At 33.5% G+C, this 19,569-nt stretch overlaps 1 pseudogene; it reads right to left on the bottom strand.

The window, feature by feature from the left end:
- Nucleotides 1-15,014: 15,014 nt before the first annotated feature.
- On the bottom strand, nt 15,015-17,149 carry LOC149248283 (G-type lectin S-receptor-like serine/threonine-protein kinase SD2-5; annotated as a pseudogene).
- Nucleotides 17,150-19,569: the final 2,420 nt, after the last annotated feature.

Raw genomic sequence — 19,569 nt, 5'->3', positions numbered from 1 at the left:
TCTCTTCATCGATGTATCTATGTAGGAAGCCACGATATTTGAGTACCAAATATAACTCAAAGTCCTTGGTACCCAACTGTGTGCAAAGGGTATGAAAATTTTTTGTGAACTCTGGCACATCTTGGTACCTTCCCTATTGCAGCGTGGTCCACTTTATGTATTTATCCTCATAGCTTTTGACAAGGTATTACTGCTCCTTGATGGCATCCTGGAATGAATTCCAAGTGGGTGCGGCTAAAAGTAGTCAGTCTGTACTTTCATCCTTCTGCTCGTAGTAGGTTTCCCACCAATCCTTGACGCGAGGGGCTGCTTTGAGAAGAGAGAAAATAATATTTTCCCGACTGGAAAATTCATGAACAGAAAAATATCCTTCTAGTAGATTTAGCCATTTATCCATGGCATCTACATCTATTTTACCCTCGAAGATAGGGATTTCAAAATTAACTTGTACCTTAAAGGGTGTGGCATTTCCAGAGTAGCTGTTGGAAGTCGATGCATCGCCTCTGGGTAGCCGCTGAAGGATCTGGGAAAAGTTTTCCATCATCGCATTCCTTTGCCACTCGAGGGCTTCTTCAAGCAAGATTTTGATAGGATCTCTTGCTCCCTCTTCTTTCTTCATCTGCCATGGGACGCCGTCGAGATTTGCAGGGCTAGTCTTGCAAAGGTTTGATTAGTTCAAGCCCTAACTCCTTATATCCCGACTTCCTTGGGGACATGCAAAAACAAACAAAGAAAAGACAGACCACTCTGATACCACTGATCTGGATTTAAACAGGAGCACAACAAATTACAGACATAACCATAAACACATATATGCAGTGGAAATAATACTTCATTTCATTAATGTAAAACACTGAAATATGCTTACAAACAGAAATAGAAATAAACTGGCTAGGGCGATGGTAGCTTATCCCTGAGAAGAGATGTGGGGGCTACATGCCTCTGAATTATGTTACAATGAGGTTTGAAGAACTATTTATTGTTAAGAAATAATGGAAAACCGTAAACATCCAAAAACCTAACCCTAGAAGATGAAACGCCAAACTATGGGCCTCGTTTGGGTAAATTGGTACATCAACTTCCCGGGGTCGTAACTTTGGCATACGATCTCCATTTGATGTGTGCAACAACTTGTTAGAAAGATCTATTCGAGCACTAAAACTTTGGGAAGAACAATATCAATCCATGGTCCCATGTTGCTCCGAGATTTCCCAAAAAACGTCGTTTAGGGCCTCAAAATGGATCTGGAAGTTGAGGACCCAAAAGACTGTTAAAAATAGTAAATTGTGCTACACTTACAGAAACTGAAAAAATGAAAGATACAATTGTGGGGGTGCAAGTGTTATAGGTGGATAGCCACCAACATCCATCTGGATCAATTGAGGAGGTAGATAGGTATATTTCAAGTCATGAAAAAGGGATGAAAAAGGGATTTACGTAGGAGCGTAATGATAGTTGAATATGTGGTATACTAATGCAAGTTATGAAACAAAAGTTTGAAAGAGACAAGGAACACATGGATAAGAGTACATAAGAAATTTTGTTCCCTGGGACTCTGACATAAGAGAATTGAAAGCATGGTTACGTGAGAGCGAAAAAGCTACAATGGAGATGGTGAATGATGATGAGATAGGGGAATAATAGGTATAAGTATGCATACATGTGATGGAAAATTATGGATGAACCCTGTATGGTAAATAATATCTTAGATAATTGGTGGATGATGATTATTTTATATGGACTTTAATAATGTTTATGTTTTCGAGTACAAATAAAGAATTCCAAATAAGGAAGAATGACAAAAATGAGAATAAATATCAAAGACCCTAGAAGAAAGAAAAGGACCAATTTAATGAATATTTCTCATTTGTAATGTTTAATAAAATAATATGATGATGTATACTAATTATATATGTCTACATACAAAAGATATATGGAGACAAATGAGATATCTTATAGATGAATATATCTCGAGAGATCCATGGAAAGGTTTAGGCATGAATTTTACGAGATATTGTGGATATATTTATGGAGATGATTATGAATACAATAAAACATAGACGGGAATAATTGAGTTTTATAATTCCCTAGAGTGGGAGTTGGGAGTAAAATTCATGTTATCCCTTGCTTTGCTTCATAATGATGCTCTCTCTCTCTCTCTCTCTCTCTCTCTCTCTCTCTCTCTCTCTCTCTCTCTCTCTCTATATATATATATATATATATATATATATAGACATAAACATTTTTCTCCTCCACTCTCTCCATCTCACCCCTTTCTCTTCCTCCCCATCACTCTCTTTCTTTCTCCCCCATCCTTCCTATGTATATCGTGCATTTCATATTTTACACCATATTTAAATTCATTGTATAAGTACTTCCATCATCCCCCCAAGTTAATATATTGTTGCATGGCCACCAACATGCTATGAGACACCATCCTCATCCATATTTTTATATACGTATATAATCGTCTTAATTAAAATAAATACTATGATAAAATTATTTTATATACTTACTAGGAAATCAATATTTCATATAACATTACAATGATAAATAATTAATTCAACCTATCATATAATATTATGATAAATAATTGAAAGGGTGTTTGTTGAGAAAAAATTCTATTTATAATTATTATAATATCTTTTTAAATTATTATTATTTAATATGAAAAAATTAATATATAATATAAAATTAAATGATGGAAAAAATACACATCTAAAATTTTAACATAAACTTTAATTATACAACATTAAGAAAATAAATATAATTTATAATTATAATAATATTTTAAATTTAAACCATTATTATTTATTTTTATTTTTAATTTCATGGGAAGGTTATACCAACCATTGACTTATGAGAACTTTTTTGGGTGAAATAAATAATTTTTTTATACAATAATTTTTTGAATATATACATAGCATTTGTTTAAATTAAATAGTTCAAAATATTACTAGCAATTGCATCAGATGTTGCAAAGGAAACATCGTAAGGCATAATTTCAAGAAGAATCATGATATATAAAAAAAACATTGAAGACAAAAATTAGTAAACAAAATGTCATTCAAAGCTATAAGATAAAGAGAAATCACTTGCATTATGCCAAATTTTTGTTTAATATTTTTATTGATTTTGAAAAATAACAAGTATTATGTCATATTTTAGTTAGAAGAAATATAATGATAAATTCGAAGTATCTATACTTACTTTATTTTGATGTTATGCTCTCAATATTTCCAAATTTTCCTTCTAGATGTTAGGTTTCTACATGTGAAATAAAAGGTAAGGATACTCAAAATTGAATTCTAGTTATTAGGACTCACTTTAGAGAAAAAAGATGATGATACACAAACTTTATATCATCTTTTAAGTTTTTATGGTTTTGTTAAGGTTTGTTTTTTAACATATTTGACTTTGTATTAATTTATCCCTATCCCCTCTTTTATTTTGCTTGGTATTCAAGTATATTTCTAAAGAGTATAAAATCTATCATCAAAATCAATCCATTAAAATAATTTATTGGAATTGATCCATGTAAACCATTGATTATTACAACTGGGAGGTTGGAGTATGCAATCATATTTAAATTGAGAGTTTAATGAACCTTATTTTAAGAAAATCCTAGGATAAAATGTATCCTAATAGGAGCTAGGTATAGATGTAGACTATGAAATTGAACCTAGTAAACCAAGTATAACATATTAGACATATATTAAAATCAGAAGAGACTAAACAGACATTAAATCAAGAGTATTTTGTTGTGTGCTATTAAAACTTAACGCAAGAACTACATAATGAACTTCCCACATAGAAAATGCTACACATTCACTAGCTTTCTCTTAGTTGGAGGTTGCATTATATCATAATTAACTGAAAAAACATAAAACAAAACTTATAAATAACTTATTTACATAATGAGAAATTTTTAACTTTTAAAACTTTCTTGCTATAAAATTAACACAAAATTATAAAACATAAAACAAAAATGAGCAATAACTTATTTACCTAATAAGAATTTTTTGGCTTTTAAATCTTTCTAGCTCTAAAATTAATACAAATTTTAAAAGTCATACAACAAAAATAGGCAATAACTTATTTACCTAATAAGAAATTTTTGGCTTTTAAATCTTTCTAGCTCTAAAATTTATACAAAATTATAAACAAAATTATTTTATTTATAGTAGACCACCAAAGAGAAAAAAAAAACAAAAACAAAATGTCATAAGTTAGCAAAAGAAATTACACCTCTTCTTAAAAAAATTCTTCTCATACCACAATAAATATGAACTTTTATAACCTACATTTAAAAATAAATAAAAATCATATAATTAAATTTGAAGCCCCATTCACTTTAATTTGCTTTAAATTGAAAATTAACTAGATGGTGACCTTTCATTTGACCAATTATTGATTTAAAAGACAATGACAGACAATGTGGTTATGCTATGAAGCTTTAAATTTATACAACATTTCATTAATATCAAGTACTGAAATATGCTTACAAACAGAATGGAAATAAGACTATCTCGGGCAATGGTAGCTGGTCTCTAAGAAGAGATGTGGCGGCTACATTCCTTTGAGCTGTGTTACAATGAGGCTTGAAGGCCTATTTATTATTGAGAAACAATGGATAACCCTAAACATCAAAAGTCCTAACCATAGGAGATGAAACACCAAACTATGAGCCTCGTTGGGGTAAGTTGACACATCCACTTCGTGGGATCATAATTTTTGCATACGATCTTTGTTTGATGCACACGATACCTTGTTAGAAAGATCTGTCCGAGGATTACAACTGTTGACAGCAAATACCGAGTTCAAAATTTGTATTCACATGGAAGTTTTTCCAAAAAAAACGTCGTTTAGGGCCTCAAAACAACATCAGAAGTTCTGGACCCAAAAAGACTACCAAAAATAGTAAATTGTGCTATAGTTAATGAAACTAAATGACTGAAAAAAACAATGGTGGGGGTCCAAGTGGAATAGGAGAGCGACAACCAATATTCACTTGGATCATAGGGCTTCCAAGATATTGATATAATATTCTCAGCCACTGATTATATGCCCTTTTGAATAGGTTTCTCTTTGTTAAAACACTAATGTATATATCCAAAAGTCCACTTCAAATGAAACTGTTCAAACTTGATTTATATATATATATATGTGTGTGTGTGTGTGTATGTTATAGGAATTCTCACTTTTTCCTCGGGTTTTTTAACTGTTTACAATTATAGGACTACGTTTTTTACTCTATAGATATTTGACTCTTTATTATGTGATGAAGGCTACAATTCATGTCTTCAACATGTACATATGCCCACGTTTATAGAAAGAGTATCGACTACCTTTTTATGTTTCTTTATCTACTCATTGAGTCTTACAACTAGGCCTATAACTCCTTTAATTAATTCGACCTATGGTTGAAACACTTCGTTGGTTAATAGGATAAATCCTAGTCCTTATACATGAAGTTTCATTATCCACCAATATTCCCATGGTTCCAAATTTTGTTTAGGTCCGCTTAGAATTCAAACACCATTTAAATTATGATTTTGGACTTCATCCCTTTTGTACAAGATTATGATTTTTCCTCCAAGATATTCGGCCTATTTAGGGCTATTGATTTGGTCTTTCCAACTTTAGGCTTTCCAAATATTCTAAGATTATTATCACGGGTCAGCAGTCTAGTGGTAGTCGAAGGAGCTAACTAAATATGCCAATAATTCAATTTATGTTTCCTTCAGCTGTTCGGTCCTATGAAATTATACTTTTCTTTCTTTTCATGAAGCCTACTTGACCTTCTTACTGCCCTTATGTCAATGCCATAAGCTCTGATACCATGTTGAGAAATCTAGGGAATTATATGAATTAGGTTCATTAGGTAGATTTATCTTAGATTCTGACATTTTCTTGTGATTTCTCTTTTCTTCTTATTAGTTCTTCTTTCTATTTATTATGTTCCTTTCATGAAGAAAAATTCCAAACAATGAATATAAAGATAAGGGACACAAGATGTAGGCACTAAGCCAGTGAAAAATCCCTATCTAGGGGAAATCCGAGTCCAACTTTTCCACTAGTAAATCAAGATGAGATAATCCTAGACCCTACAGAAAAGATACCTTTCTCACTCCAAACCATCAAGTCATCCCTTTCCTCCTTCTTCTATAGTCCTTGGTTTAAGTTCTTTGGCCTATAATTTTTGGCTCCTATATTACATATCATTCTCTACTTTTCGTCTCCTAGAATACATACCATCATCCTACACTTTTTGGCTCCTATATCTCATCCTACACTTTTTTGCTCCTACACTCTAGTGACTTCCTCATTGTGATGTTGAGGAATGCAGTTAGACATCTTCGCACTATCTCCTTTTTATACGGATTTCAGATCACTTATATCTCTTCTTCAAAAGTCGAAAAGCTCTTGCATTTATAATAGTTAGAGTCTTAGGTACTACAGAACATATTTCTCCATTAAGGGGTAGTTATAGCGAAATAATGGAGAGATTCTAGAAATAAACATTATTAGACATTTTATTCATTATTTAGGTTTTATTAATATATTGTTGAGATTCATTATATTAATTAGTTTTTAGTCACTATTTTTTAGGAATTTGTTCAAATCATTAAATTATATTGTATTCCTTTAAATGTAATCATATGTTTTGATGAATGTAAGAGTGTGTGTCAGAATTATTCAGTGTGAGCAATATGTCACCTATGAGCTAGACCTCACCATTTCCATTACTTCTTCATTCTTTATTTTGTCTCTAATAACATAAACTTTGGTAATGATTTCTTCAAACTCAATAACATAAACTTTCATAATCATTTTGTAGTTTGAAATGTCTTCATACAAATATTTTGAAATCAATATTCATTAATTAAAATTATAACATAAGAAAAAAATTCCATGAAATATAGATGAGCTTGTTTGTATAAAGCTTATTGCTATATTGTGATAAAAAATTAAAAGATAAAAAATATTAAGATACTATAAAAATATAGTTAAATTTAATTTATAAATAGAATCAATTCTCATTTACGTAAATAAAAGAAGAATCAATACTGTTAAAATTCAAACAACTCCAAAAACTATAATATAAATAGACACTGCATTATCATATTAAGAAAATCAATATTATTAAAATTAAAACAACTCCAAAAACTATAATATAAACGAGCACTCCATTATCATCTTTCATCTAGGAAGTTGGAGTATGCAATCATATTTAAATTGAGAGTTTAATGAACCTTATTTTCAGAAAATCCTAGGATAAAATGTATCCTAATAGGAGCTAGGTATAAATGTAGACTATGAAACTGAACCTAGTAAACCAAGTATGACATATTAAACATATATTAAAATTAGAAACGAATATTAAATCAAGAGTATCTTTTTGTGTGCTATTAAAACTTAACACTAGAACTACATAATGCACTTCCCATACAGAAAATGCTATTGTGGAAAAAATCTCATAGGTATCCATGTGATGATTCAACAAGTAATAGTTTGTCAAACCCCATCTCTATGTTCTCTCTATCTTTTTTGCATGCACTACATAATCAATTGTAGTTGAAGAGGTTTTACTTTACATGTTGATTTATGAAACTCTTACCAAGGTTCAGAGAATACCAAGGTAGATATGGTTACAACACGCCTACTAGCCACCAAAGAGTTTTGACTATGTAGTATATCATGAAAATCAGAGCAAAAGAGTATTTAATGTACAAGAAAAAGGATATCAACTTCTATCTTTTTTAAGATGAAAAAAACCAGATAGATTATATGAAGAGAATATAATGTAACTTTGATACAGCAGTCAAATATTCCATATTGACTGGAGACAACCACGGCAGAACAGAAAAAAACCGAGAATGGAAAATATACAGATATACAGATATATATTGACTATGCGGAGAAAGTCTCGTGCCAGCATGAGGCAAAATGAGATCATTGGTCCTAATGAAACAGAAATAGCGAGAGCACCATAAGCATATCGACCCAGCGAAGACCGCGGCTGGAAAAGTATACAAAAAAGTCAACATCAGAACCTGTAGGAGAGAGATCCCTACACATCAGGAGCGATAGAGAAATCAGATATCCGCAGCAAGATGGATACACGAGGAGTTCTGAGATCATGGAAAATACAATCATTTCTCCACTTCCATAAGAGCCAGATAACCGAAACAAACATGGAGCGAAGAGAGATCCTTTGCTCACTCCACCACGTGTAGCCCTCGTGTACAGAAGCAAAAACGCGGTAAGGGAAACAAAAGGATAAAGACAATTCATACCAGATTTGTAGGATATCAACTTCTATCATTTATTTTAATCTACAAAAATTGGATTAATAATATGGATAACAAAGCCAAATTCAATTGCAATACAATAAAAAGCTAAAATTTTAAGTGGAAAATCATCAAAAGTGGTTTCGAGGTTCATCTCAAGTAAAAAAATTGTTTCTCGTTATTGATTTTGCACTTCAGAATGATGATTGCATCGAATATAAGAGAAACCATGAAGCTGGCTGCTTTTCAATTCCATCAATATTGGAACACTACTTGATTCCATCAACATTGGAACATTACAAAATGGGTTTGTTGCCCTTGTCTTCTTATACTAATTGTTGTTTTTTAAATTACATACTTGATTCCATCAATATTGGAACATTACAAAATGGGTTTGTTGCCCTTGTCTTCTTATACTAATTGTTGTTTTTTAAATTACAAGTTTCAACTATGTCATCCTCTCATAGGTACAAATGAGTAAAAATAATATGTAACTAATCCTCAGAAAGAAGAGTTCACTAGTTAGCCCTCGATTCTCTCTCTATTCCACTAGTTAGCCCTCGATTCTCTTTCTATTCCATGGAACCCATTCATGTGATGACTCTCCTCGCTTGGCTTCTAATTTATGTCTGCCTTGTGATCACATATTAATTATATTCAATATCCCAATGCCGCTACGGAGGTCCCTTACATCCCCCAAAAGAGGGGGCAGTGCAATGGTCCCTGACTCACCAATTTAATCAAGTGGTGGAGAATAACTAGCGAAATCCCATGACTCGTGGATTACCCGGGTGTGGGGGGGGGCATTTGGCTCTCTTCCTTCACACTAAAACAAAAAAAGTGTCCAACACCAATATTCCTTTGACCTTCATGCCAAAATATCTATTTGGCCTAGATTTTTCAAAGTGAACCTCGCTTGTTGACCTTCATGCCAAAATATCTATTTGGCCTAGATTTTTCAAAGTGAACCTCGCTTGGGGTATCAAATTGCAGGTACATGAACTCCCTTGCCTTGATTCTTCGACCCTCACTGAGAATTCTCAAAAATTTGTTCACTTTGCCAACATATGTCCAAGTAAAACGAACACAGACTCTAATCCTTGTCTCTCCTCATATATTTTTCCTCCTCCCACTTTGGATCTGGTACTTCACCTATGCTTGTGTTCTACACGTAAGTGAATATACAGGATCTTGGTATCATGAAAAATTGAAATATATTTGTGTGCTATTAAAACTTAACCATTCCAAAGCTTTCTTTTATACACCATACCATAACCTCCTTCTCCCAACTTTTCTCTAAAGTTGTTTGTGATCTTCTTGAGGTGAGAGTGTGAGTCTCTTGTTGGCATTTCATGATTATATTCCTTCAAGAATTTCTACACCCCTAAACTATAGCAACCAGAAAGTCTTTTCCCCTTTGAATAACACGTCAACACTGTTGGGTCTCAGGACACCACATATCTCCACAATGGTATGATATTGTCCAATTTGGGCCTAAGCCCTTATGGGTTTGTTTTTGGGCTTTACCCCAAAAGGCCTCATACCAATGGAGATATTTGTTCATCCTTATATACCCATGATCCTTCCCACTTCTACCACTTCTAATAAATGTGGGACTTTGTTCGTATACCCAACAATCCTCCCCTCGAACAAAGGACCATCGAGCCTCCCCTCAAACCATCCGCAGAATTCTCCCCTCTCTACCAACCAGGATTCTCCGCTCCAATGCGTTGGAAGCACACGCCTTACATGGTAGCACCACCTGTCTCGAGAGCTTGCTCCATCCCAGGTCAACTCCTCTTCACCATGTTGGTAGGCAAGACACGTCCATGAAGAATCCGGAGCACACCGCCTGTTTAACCAAGCTCATCCTCAGGCTTACGGGGGCTCACCATAACCGAGCTCATCCTCAGGCTTACGGGGGCTCACCATCTTTGTTTCGGAATTCCGAGGATTCATCCACTTGGGTAACCTCGAACTTGGCTCTGATACCACTTGTTGGGACTATGGACACCACATATCTCCACAATGGTATGATATTGTCCAATTTGGGCCTAAGCCCTTATGGTTTTGTTTTTGGGCTTTACCCCAAAAGGCCTCATACCAATGGAGATATTTGTTCATCCTTATATACCCATGATCCTTCCCACTTCTACCACTTCTAATAAATGTGGGACTTTGTTCGTATACCCAACAAACACGTCCAGAACAATACAAATATTGCTGCTAATGAGATTTCCCCAAGGGAGCAACCTGCAGTTGAATGAAGAGATTGATATCAATGTGATTTATTTCTAATTACAATGAAAAAATTCATAGTAACCAGATATTATTCACAGTGATGTAAGAATATGAAGAAATGGTATATACCAAAAAACAGTCACAGTGGCGTTCTTCCTTTCACCTGTAACGCCAACATGACAAGTAGTTATTAGTAACGGCAAAGATCCTCAGATTTGAGAATGTATAGCTAACTGTACACACATATACACATTCAAGCTTGATAGTACAACGGATCATATTTTAATATATTGAGAGAAAAATTCAAGCGCTGAGGGTCATAATCATACTTTTACACGCGTTGGGAAAACTACCACTTCCGAGGCATTTGTCGCGCTGCGTGGAGCCATCGCTACAATAGCATAAAAACTTTGCAAGTTCGGAAATGTTATAACCAAAAATCCCTTTAGTCCCCAAACAAGCGTGACACTTTTGATCTCTGTTCAGGTAGACATCCCATGCTACCTTCACCTCATAAGAAACGAAATGTGCTATAGTCTATAAGGTATTAGTTAGTTAGGCTACTATTCAACCTATTCTCCAAATCCCGGAACTTGGAACAAAGATCTTTGATATAAAACTGAGAAACTTTATTCATGCCTTTGCCACTCAGCCTCAACGTGATTCAGAATCTTTTCACAGCCATTTGCAGGCTTTCTCCCGCATTCTGTAGCTCTCTCTTCTCCAACAGACCTTAAGTCTTTAATTGAGGGAAAGGATTTTACTACAACAGACGTTGAATATTTAATTCTGTCTTCTCCAGCAGACCTTGAGTCTTTAATAGAGGGAGAGGGTTCTACTACAATGAGTTTCTTACCATAGAGAGACGAAGACGAATACCTGATCATTCTAAACCATTTTTTCCCGTTATTTATTAGCTTAATTTCGATTGTGGATGAACAATGAAAATTATTTCAATCATCTAACACAAAAATATCCACGATGCAGAATAGGACACGAGGGTGGCTCGGGGAATTCATTTCAAAGAAAAATGCCATACGGCGTATTCCACTTATCCATTCCAGGACTTGGGTTTTATGAGATTTATTCTAATAAAATAACATATTAACCCAAATTATGATGAAGTTACAAAGATAAATGCCCCTTACCAATGCTTAGCTTAAGTTTTTGACTGGCGCTTCACCAAAATAACCTTGATCAGTTATCGATTTACTAAGTTATGAATATACTTTGATTCGAAGTGGCAGCTTCAGCGCTGGCTGCTCCTGTGACCTCCTTCCTCTCTTTTTTTATTCATTGAGTCTAGTAATTGTATTTTAGTTTTAATAATTAATTAAATAATAATTGATATATTAAATTTATTTATTTTTTATTTTTTATTTTATTTTTTTTTGTGTATTTTTTAATATTTTTATAATTATATAGCAAATAATAATTAATGTATTAAATTTAAGGTTTTTTTAGCATATTTTTCAATGATTTTAAAATTATGTGTTTAAATCTAATGTCAAAGAGCTTAAATTCAAATCTATTGTACAGTAACTTATATCTTGGCTTGTTATTTATGAGTTTGAGTCAATTCAAATGTTATTGATAGGTAGACAATTTAAAAATCATTTAACTTTTCTAAAAATGTATTGACAAATTGATTGAAGAGTAAAAGGACCTATTATATAACAATTACTTATCCAATGCTAATACTCTCCATTCCAAACTGTAATGCACTTAAGAATCACCAATAATCCTCAATTCTCCATAGCTACCAAATAAATATCAAAGCAAATATTAATCTTGCCTTCAACTTTAATATATTTATATTCCATTTCTAGCAAATATGATTTTGTAATGAATTTCAAAATATTTAAATTTAATTTTTTATTCAGTTTAACTCTTAGAATTTCTCCTCTCAATATTAAATTTAATCTTTAAAAAATAAATTTAGTTTACTTTATTATTTAATTAATACAACTATTATTGTGTTTTTTTTGGGGAAAAGTATAATAATATAAAAAATAAAACTTGAAAATTTCCCTTTTTAATGTTAAACCTTAAAAAAGAGTCACAATTTTTTAATAATATTTTTATTTCACGGATTTTGAAAAATCACCAATTATAAAATAATTGTAAATATTTATGTTTTTTTAGTCCACACAATTTTCTTTTTGTGATGGAAAGTGGGTGACACATTTGCATTTCACAAGTGAAGTGTGTTTCACACATCATGATTATCCATTGCTGTTGGATGTTACCATGCTCATTGGATGGGATGGGCAACATTGAAATGATTTGATTTACAATTTTTGCTTCTTTCTTTTCATTCAAAATGATTTTGCACTCTTTCTGCGCTGATTCAATTTGTCTAACGGCTTGAAGCATTTCAACTTTCATTTTCCTTTGATTCGATACAAAGTATATAAAAGAAGCTTTCTCCCTTTGAAATTTAGCTTCGTGTTCCTCTGTTTCCTTATTCAGATTTTCTTTCAACTCCTCACCCATAGCTTCTGCTCTTCTAAAGTTTTTGTTGGAGTTAATTTCTCCCTCGACCCTTTCCTTCAATTGCTTCCATTGTATCCATCATCATAAACTATTTCTCACCAATCTTTTCATTTAGCTTAGATATTCACTTCTCCTTTAGTAGACATTACAAATTTTGTTCTAGTCATTAAGTGTGGCGGTTTGTGTGTGCTCTTGGATAGCCTGAAGGTCTTTCATAAGAGCTCCAATTTTTTGCTTTAGATTCTTTCTTTTGTTCTTCCCATTCTTGTTGGCAAACATTGCAACTACTTTCTCATTATACTTTTCATCATCTACCCTTAGCTTCTTCATCTTTGCCACTTCGGTTTTAGCCATGGCCACATTGTTTAGCATTTCATTTTTTTCTAATTCCCATGCTTCTGCTACATCCTTATTGTTTGTGCAAGACTCTGAGCCTTCTAGATAAACAATCCTAGAAATTGAGTAGCCCCACTTAGCACTTATTTGATTTCTCTAGAGATTCCATTCATTCTTATAACCATCTTATTCCCATTCATTCTTGTACCTAATAGATTGAAACAAATAACACAAGAAACCCAAAAATAAATAGGAATGAACACGTCATCTTTTTGTCCAGGGCATAATTGAATAGGGATTAATTCCTTCTTTTTTGGGGTTAATTGTCCAAGATCCTCCATTTTTCTTATGTTCATCACCATTGCCTAGCTCTAGTTGCACTGCTTGTAAGTCACTTTCCTAGTGTGGGTTGTTTTAGAAACTAGTTCCCTACTTGCCCAAAATTTGAAATCTCCAATCATTCAACAAAGTTTTTCTTAAGAAAATACCAAATATGCACCATGAATTATTTTATTTATATTCAGTGTTGGAGACTACCCACACTGTAAAACCTTAAGTTTCGGCCAGCAACTCAAACAATGTCCAAGAAGAAAAAAAATATAATATGACTCATTCAAGATGAATTTGGACAAGACCCACTTGAATTAAAACTATGTAATCAAAAGTACCTAAATAGAATGCCTTACCTTATTCACACATTCCAAACTCAACCATTCAAGGACAAGGCAAACAAATTCCCTATTGTAACTACATTTTACATTAAAGAAACTAGATAACAATTCCATTGTCTATAGTAATTACATTAGATAACAATTCCATTGTCTATAGTAATTAAATTTGTTTTCTTTAGGACTGATTATTTCAAATAGCCACCAAACCAATTTTTTCAAAATCAAACCTAGAAAATATTGGCTTCATTATATTTCTATTTCTCTTTTGTTAACTATGTGATTACACATATCTTTTGTTAACTATGTGATCACACATATCATGATGATACTACTTTGTTTTCTCCAAAGTAAGTGTGCCATATTTCAACACTACTTTTCAAATCTCACAAAAAAAACACCTCTCTGCTGTGAAGAAAATGTTTCGTACTAACTGTGAATTAACTAAAAAGAATTCGTTATGTGATTCTTGATTGGTTTTATAAGCTCTATACAATATGTCCGTTTTGAGAACGTAAAAGAGTCGCCGTGTATGTGCTTTAATTTGGACTTATCTAAGCGTATACGACATCACTTATGGAGATAATGTTTCACAGGATATCCATATATTTTGAAAAGCATTGTGGTTATTCGATTTGGAACGTTTGAATTCATAGAAAGACCAAGTCATACATGAAACCAAAATATGGGTTATGGTAACCATTTAGTTGCACCCATCAGCATTATAAGATAACCAAGTTTTCCATGAAACTAAAAAATGGTTTATGCTTCCCATATAGTTTCACTGATGGGTATTATATGATAAATGTTAAGAATGTGGATAACGGTTTCCTCAAACTTGCATCTTTATGCCAACTAGCAGCATTTATCTGAAAGAATGCCAGACAAGAAAATTTATGAAGCATGCTGAAAAAATCATTGGCCAGCTACACATCGGAGACAAAGTAAATATTGTCCAGATCTCCAACAATATCTTCATTCACCTTGTAGGTAAAGAGATAGAGATGGTGGAAACACTGCTTAATGTGCCCTCTTTCTCCCACTGTGATGGATGAGCAAAAATGCTAGCCCTGGTTCTCATCAAAAACTAAACGCAAAGAGGTGGATCTTCTACTTTATTGTGTCCTTGCGACATCATGATCACTTTATTCATTGAAGGCCTCACTTGTGCATTAACCATGGTCGTAGTTAGACCAGAGGCTAAGGTTATCTACATGTTATGTTAACCATCTGGCCTATGTTATGAATAGCATGCTATTGTCCATACATAAGGGTATGACGGGTAATAGATATCTGAGTATTTCTGCTTGTTGTCAGGTTAACAATGGCTAGTATGCACGACCTTTCTGTAACCCTATGCTTGCCTGAATTACGAGCCGGTAATACGAGATCATTGTATCATGTCTATTCAGCGTGCCATTTAAGCCCTTATTACAGCAGGAATTTCATTATCTTCCCCCTTGCTTCCGAGCACACAATAGCTGCAGTACATTGATATGTTGTGTCAGCCTGAAGCAGATGGCAGATGGGGTAATTGGCTCACCAAGATCCAAATAGATTATATGGTGATCAAACCCACCAAGTTAATAAAGGGCCAAGATAATAAGCGGCTTATTCAGATTATTAAGCGGAAGAATGAAGAGATCGCTAGACTGGAGGAGAAACTAGGTCAAACTACTAAGCTACCTACTCAGGACACCCATAAGCCTAAAGAGCCTTCCTGGTGGAAGGATAAGGAAAGGATGGATAATAGGAATAAGCCGAAGAAGCCTCCTGGGTCGAAGGGACGGAGTCACTCACTATTCATATGGTGAGGGTTACCATAATTGGGCTGTTTATAAGCCTCCTGGGGAGTCACTCACTATCATATGGTGAGGGTTACCATAATGGGAAGATTTATAAGCCTCCTCCGTAAGTAGCTTGGTTGCTAGATACGGAATGCAATTATGATAACTCTTTCTACCTGTTTCCACTCGTAGTCTACCAGATCTCCAGATTCAGATCAACGACATTTCTAATCTTTCCTTCTTGAATGACACTAATTTCCCATGAAATAAAAAACTCCATCTCGTCCTCCTGGGACAGGTCTAAATTCTTCCTCCCATTGATTATTTCTAACAAAATCATGCCAAAATTGTAAACATCACTCTTGTCTATGGGACAGACATGAAAAAGCGATTTAGAAGCTAAGTGCACAGGAGTCCCCTTGACACGAGTAAATTCCTGGCTTTGAGCCCTATCCATTAACTTGGCCAACAAAAATCTGCAAGTTTGGCTACAAAATTCTCATCCAGCAGGATATTTTGAGGCTTCACATCCAAATGAAGAATCCTATCTTTGGACTTGTCATGCAAGAGAGCCAATCCCCAACCCACATCATGGATGATCTTGTATCGCTTTCTCCAGTCAAGATATGGTGAAGGATTATTGTCATAAGGGCACCAAAACAACCAGTGATCAACGTATACATTGCTCATGTACTCATACACCAGCAATCTATAGGTGCCATCAATGCAAAACCCAAATAGTCTCACCAAATTTACATGGTTAATGCTTCCAAGGTTGCAACCTCTGCACAGAAATGCAAATGCCCTATATCAGCATTACCCAGTTTTTTCATTGCAACTTTTGTTCCATCGACAACTTGCCATTCAAACAAAACTGAAAGTCCACAAACCCCAAGTTGCCTACTAAACCTCTTGTGGCCTCCTCCAGCTCCATGTATGTATAGATTTGGGGCAAGCCTGGAAAATTCTCCAGAAATTCATCTTCTTCAGACCTCTGCTTCACCATTTTATTTTTCACTTTATATCTCCATGCAAGAAAGCCCAGTGCAGAAACCATTAAAACAACGAAAACCCCTAATAAATTCCTAATGATCTGATCCGAGACTCGTTTCAAGGATTTGATTTCCTGATAATGGTAACACCCTCCAGAGTTATTCTTGAAGAAAGCAGTAGCACAAGAACAGTTCAACAAACACGAGTTCTTGCATCGCTCGAGGCTGACAAAGCTCATATTCCTGTACTCATTTGCAAAATAATCTACCCCATCAAGCTTTGCATCAATTGGTTTCGAAAGCCCCGCATGAAAGATTATTCCTTGGACTAGCATCACCTTGGCAGCTGCAAGTCCCTCCTGAGCTACAAATTCCGAGGGAACCACAATTGTGAGAGAAGAGGAAGAAAAATAGCAAGAACAACCATTTCTGAGGGGGCGAATACACGATGGTTATGGTGGTTATGTCAGACGGACAAATCTGAGACCACGATGACAAAAATTGCAGGTTTCTATCACCATAAAAATTTGTGGAGTCCACCGGAATAAAAATTCATGGAGGAGTACACATGTTGACATGTCAGACCACGAGACACATGTCAGCACAAAGGAAAAAAGGTAGATGAAGGTTGGCTCGACTATTTCGAAGAAGAGATGCTTATCAGCGTAAATATACACTTGAGCAAGACTGAAAGTGATTGCATCCAGAGGTAACTTATTTATCAGATTATTTTATCTGACATTTAGGCTTCTTTAATGTTTATATATTTATATCTTAAAGCTTAATAGATTATGATGGTTTATATCATTGTATTTTCTATTCATATTTCAAATTTAGTTTTAACATTTTCGAGAAGAAATAATTATAGAATAATCGAACTTTTATATTTAATACTTTTATGAAAATTTTAAGTTTTATTTAATAGAATTATATATTTATTTTATATGATATATTTACAACAAGAATGTCATCCGTCTACTTTTTTTCATCTATGTTTTATGGCATCGCCTAACGAGCCATATATCAAGTATTAAATGCACCCAGAGATGCACGCGATATAGCTCGTTAACACTCAAAATGCCTTTTTTTATTTCGTGACGAGTTTTTTTTTATTTCGTGACGAGTTTTGCATTTTAAGTGTTAACAAGCTATATCGCGTGCATTTCCGGACATTTAATACTTGATATATGGCTCGTTAGGCGCTGCCCTCCAAGCGATTCACGTATCGAATCCACTGCATGTCAACATACATTAAATGAAAGCCCGTGCGCACTCCAGAGCGTTGCAGAGAAGTCAGTGAATACTCCCATGCCGAAGAGGAGCAACAGTGACTGTAAAAGAACCGTTGATCACATGGAAAAGTTTCATAAATTCCATACGAAATTTATCGTCTGTTCATTGAGCGAACACTAAATTATTTATTACACTAACCATTTTTCCTTCTGCATGGACATCAACATGGCAATTTTTTACAATTTACAAATGGGTGTTCTGGAAAAAAAAATTCCTTTCACTTGAAAATTGTCGGTTATTTTTATTATTATTATTACTATGTTTTCTTTGTTTTATAACATTAAAAAAATAGTCATGTTTGAAGTGTATTTTAAAAATTTTAATTTTTTTTAATTAGACGAAACCATTTAACGATTAAGTTTTAAAAACATATAACAATGAAATTTTTTTCCCTTAAAGATCATTAAATTAAGTAATCTTAAGTAACCTGGTTTTTTTTAATAACAGTAATAAGTCAAGTAATCTTAAGTAACCTGATTTTTTTTAATAACAGTAATAAGTCAATTTACAATTGAATACAATAACTAATGATAATTATTCTGGCCACTACTACTTTAACAACTACTTCGCTGGCCTCTCTCAGGCCCCTTATACGGCTGCTTCTAATTCATTTGGGCTACGTAGAAATGATTATCATTTCCAGAGTTTCTCCGGATGAAGGAATGAATCCTTTTGTCTTTGTAGCTTACAAGGAAGTTGTTGCTACAATGTTCGTCGCTCCATTTGCTTATTTTCTGGAAAGGTATATTATTTTAATAATATCGAGTGTAATGTAATGAATAATAAACCTTCTATAATGTAAAATATATAGTTGGTAACTTTGTACTTGATTGCTTGAAATTATAGGTTTTATTGGGGGTGCATTCCCATGCTTTGTAGAAATAATCGTCCTCTAGTTACCTGCGCCACGTTCTGTCATATTTTTATAATTGCAATTTCTGTGTGCTTGTAATTTCTGGGTGAGTGGTTAGTTAAATTTTGGCAAATATTTATGCTCAAGTTAATGTTTGGTTTATTATTCAAGAAAATAAATTTATTGAATATAATATTATTCTTTTTCAAATAAGAACGGAGAGAAAGAAAGGTAGTAAATTACATTGCTTTTTATCACGATAATACATGGTAGGATATTCCCAAAATTTGATGAACAATAGGGAGGTTAAATTATTAACTCTTTGCTATTAATTAGATTCCCAGATATTTTTTAAAATCTAATCTGAATAAATTTAATATTGATTAATTTATTATAAGGTGCTTAATATTTGTCATTAATTTTTTTTTATATAACTACAATTTTAATAATTTATTATTATTATTATAATATTAATGACCTGAAATTTTGATTTTTCCAACCATATCATTGTATTTCAAAATTTTTACTTAAAACACACTTCCATCATATTTTCGTTTATAATATCCAGCATAATTCTTATTTTCAGCATGGCCACAACATGTGGGTATT

Source organism: Pinus tabuliformis, chromosome 7, assembly GCF_031772625.1.
Source record: "Pinus tabuliformis cultivar Carrire ecotype Pingquan chromosome 7, CPIR1, whole genome shotgun sequence".
In the NCBI taxonomy this organism is placed as follows: Eukaryota; Viridiplantae; Streptophyta; class Pinopsida; order Pinales; family Pinaceae; genus Pinus; species Pinus tabuliformis.
Note: the sequence above shows the minus strand (reverse complement) of the source record. Positions and strands in the feature narration are given on the sequence as shown.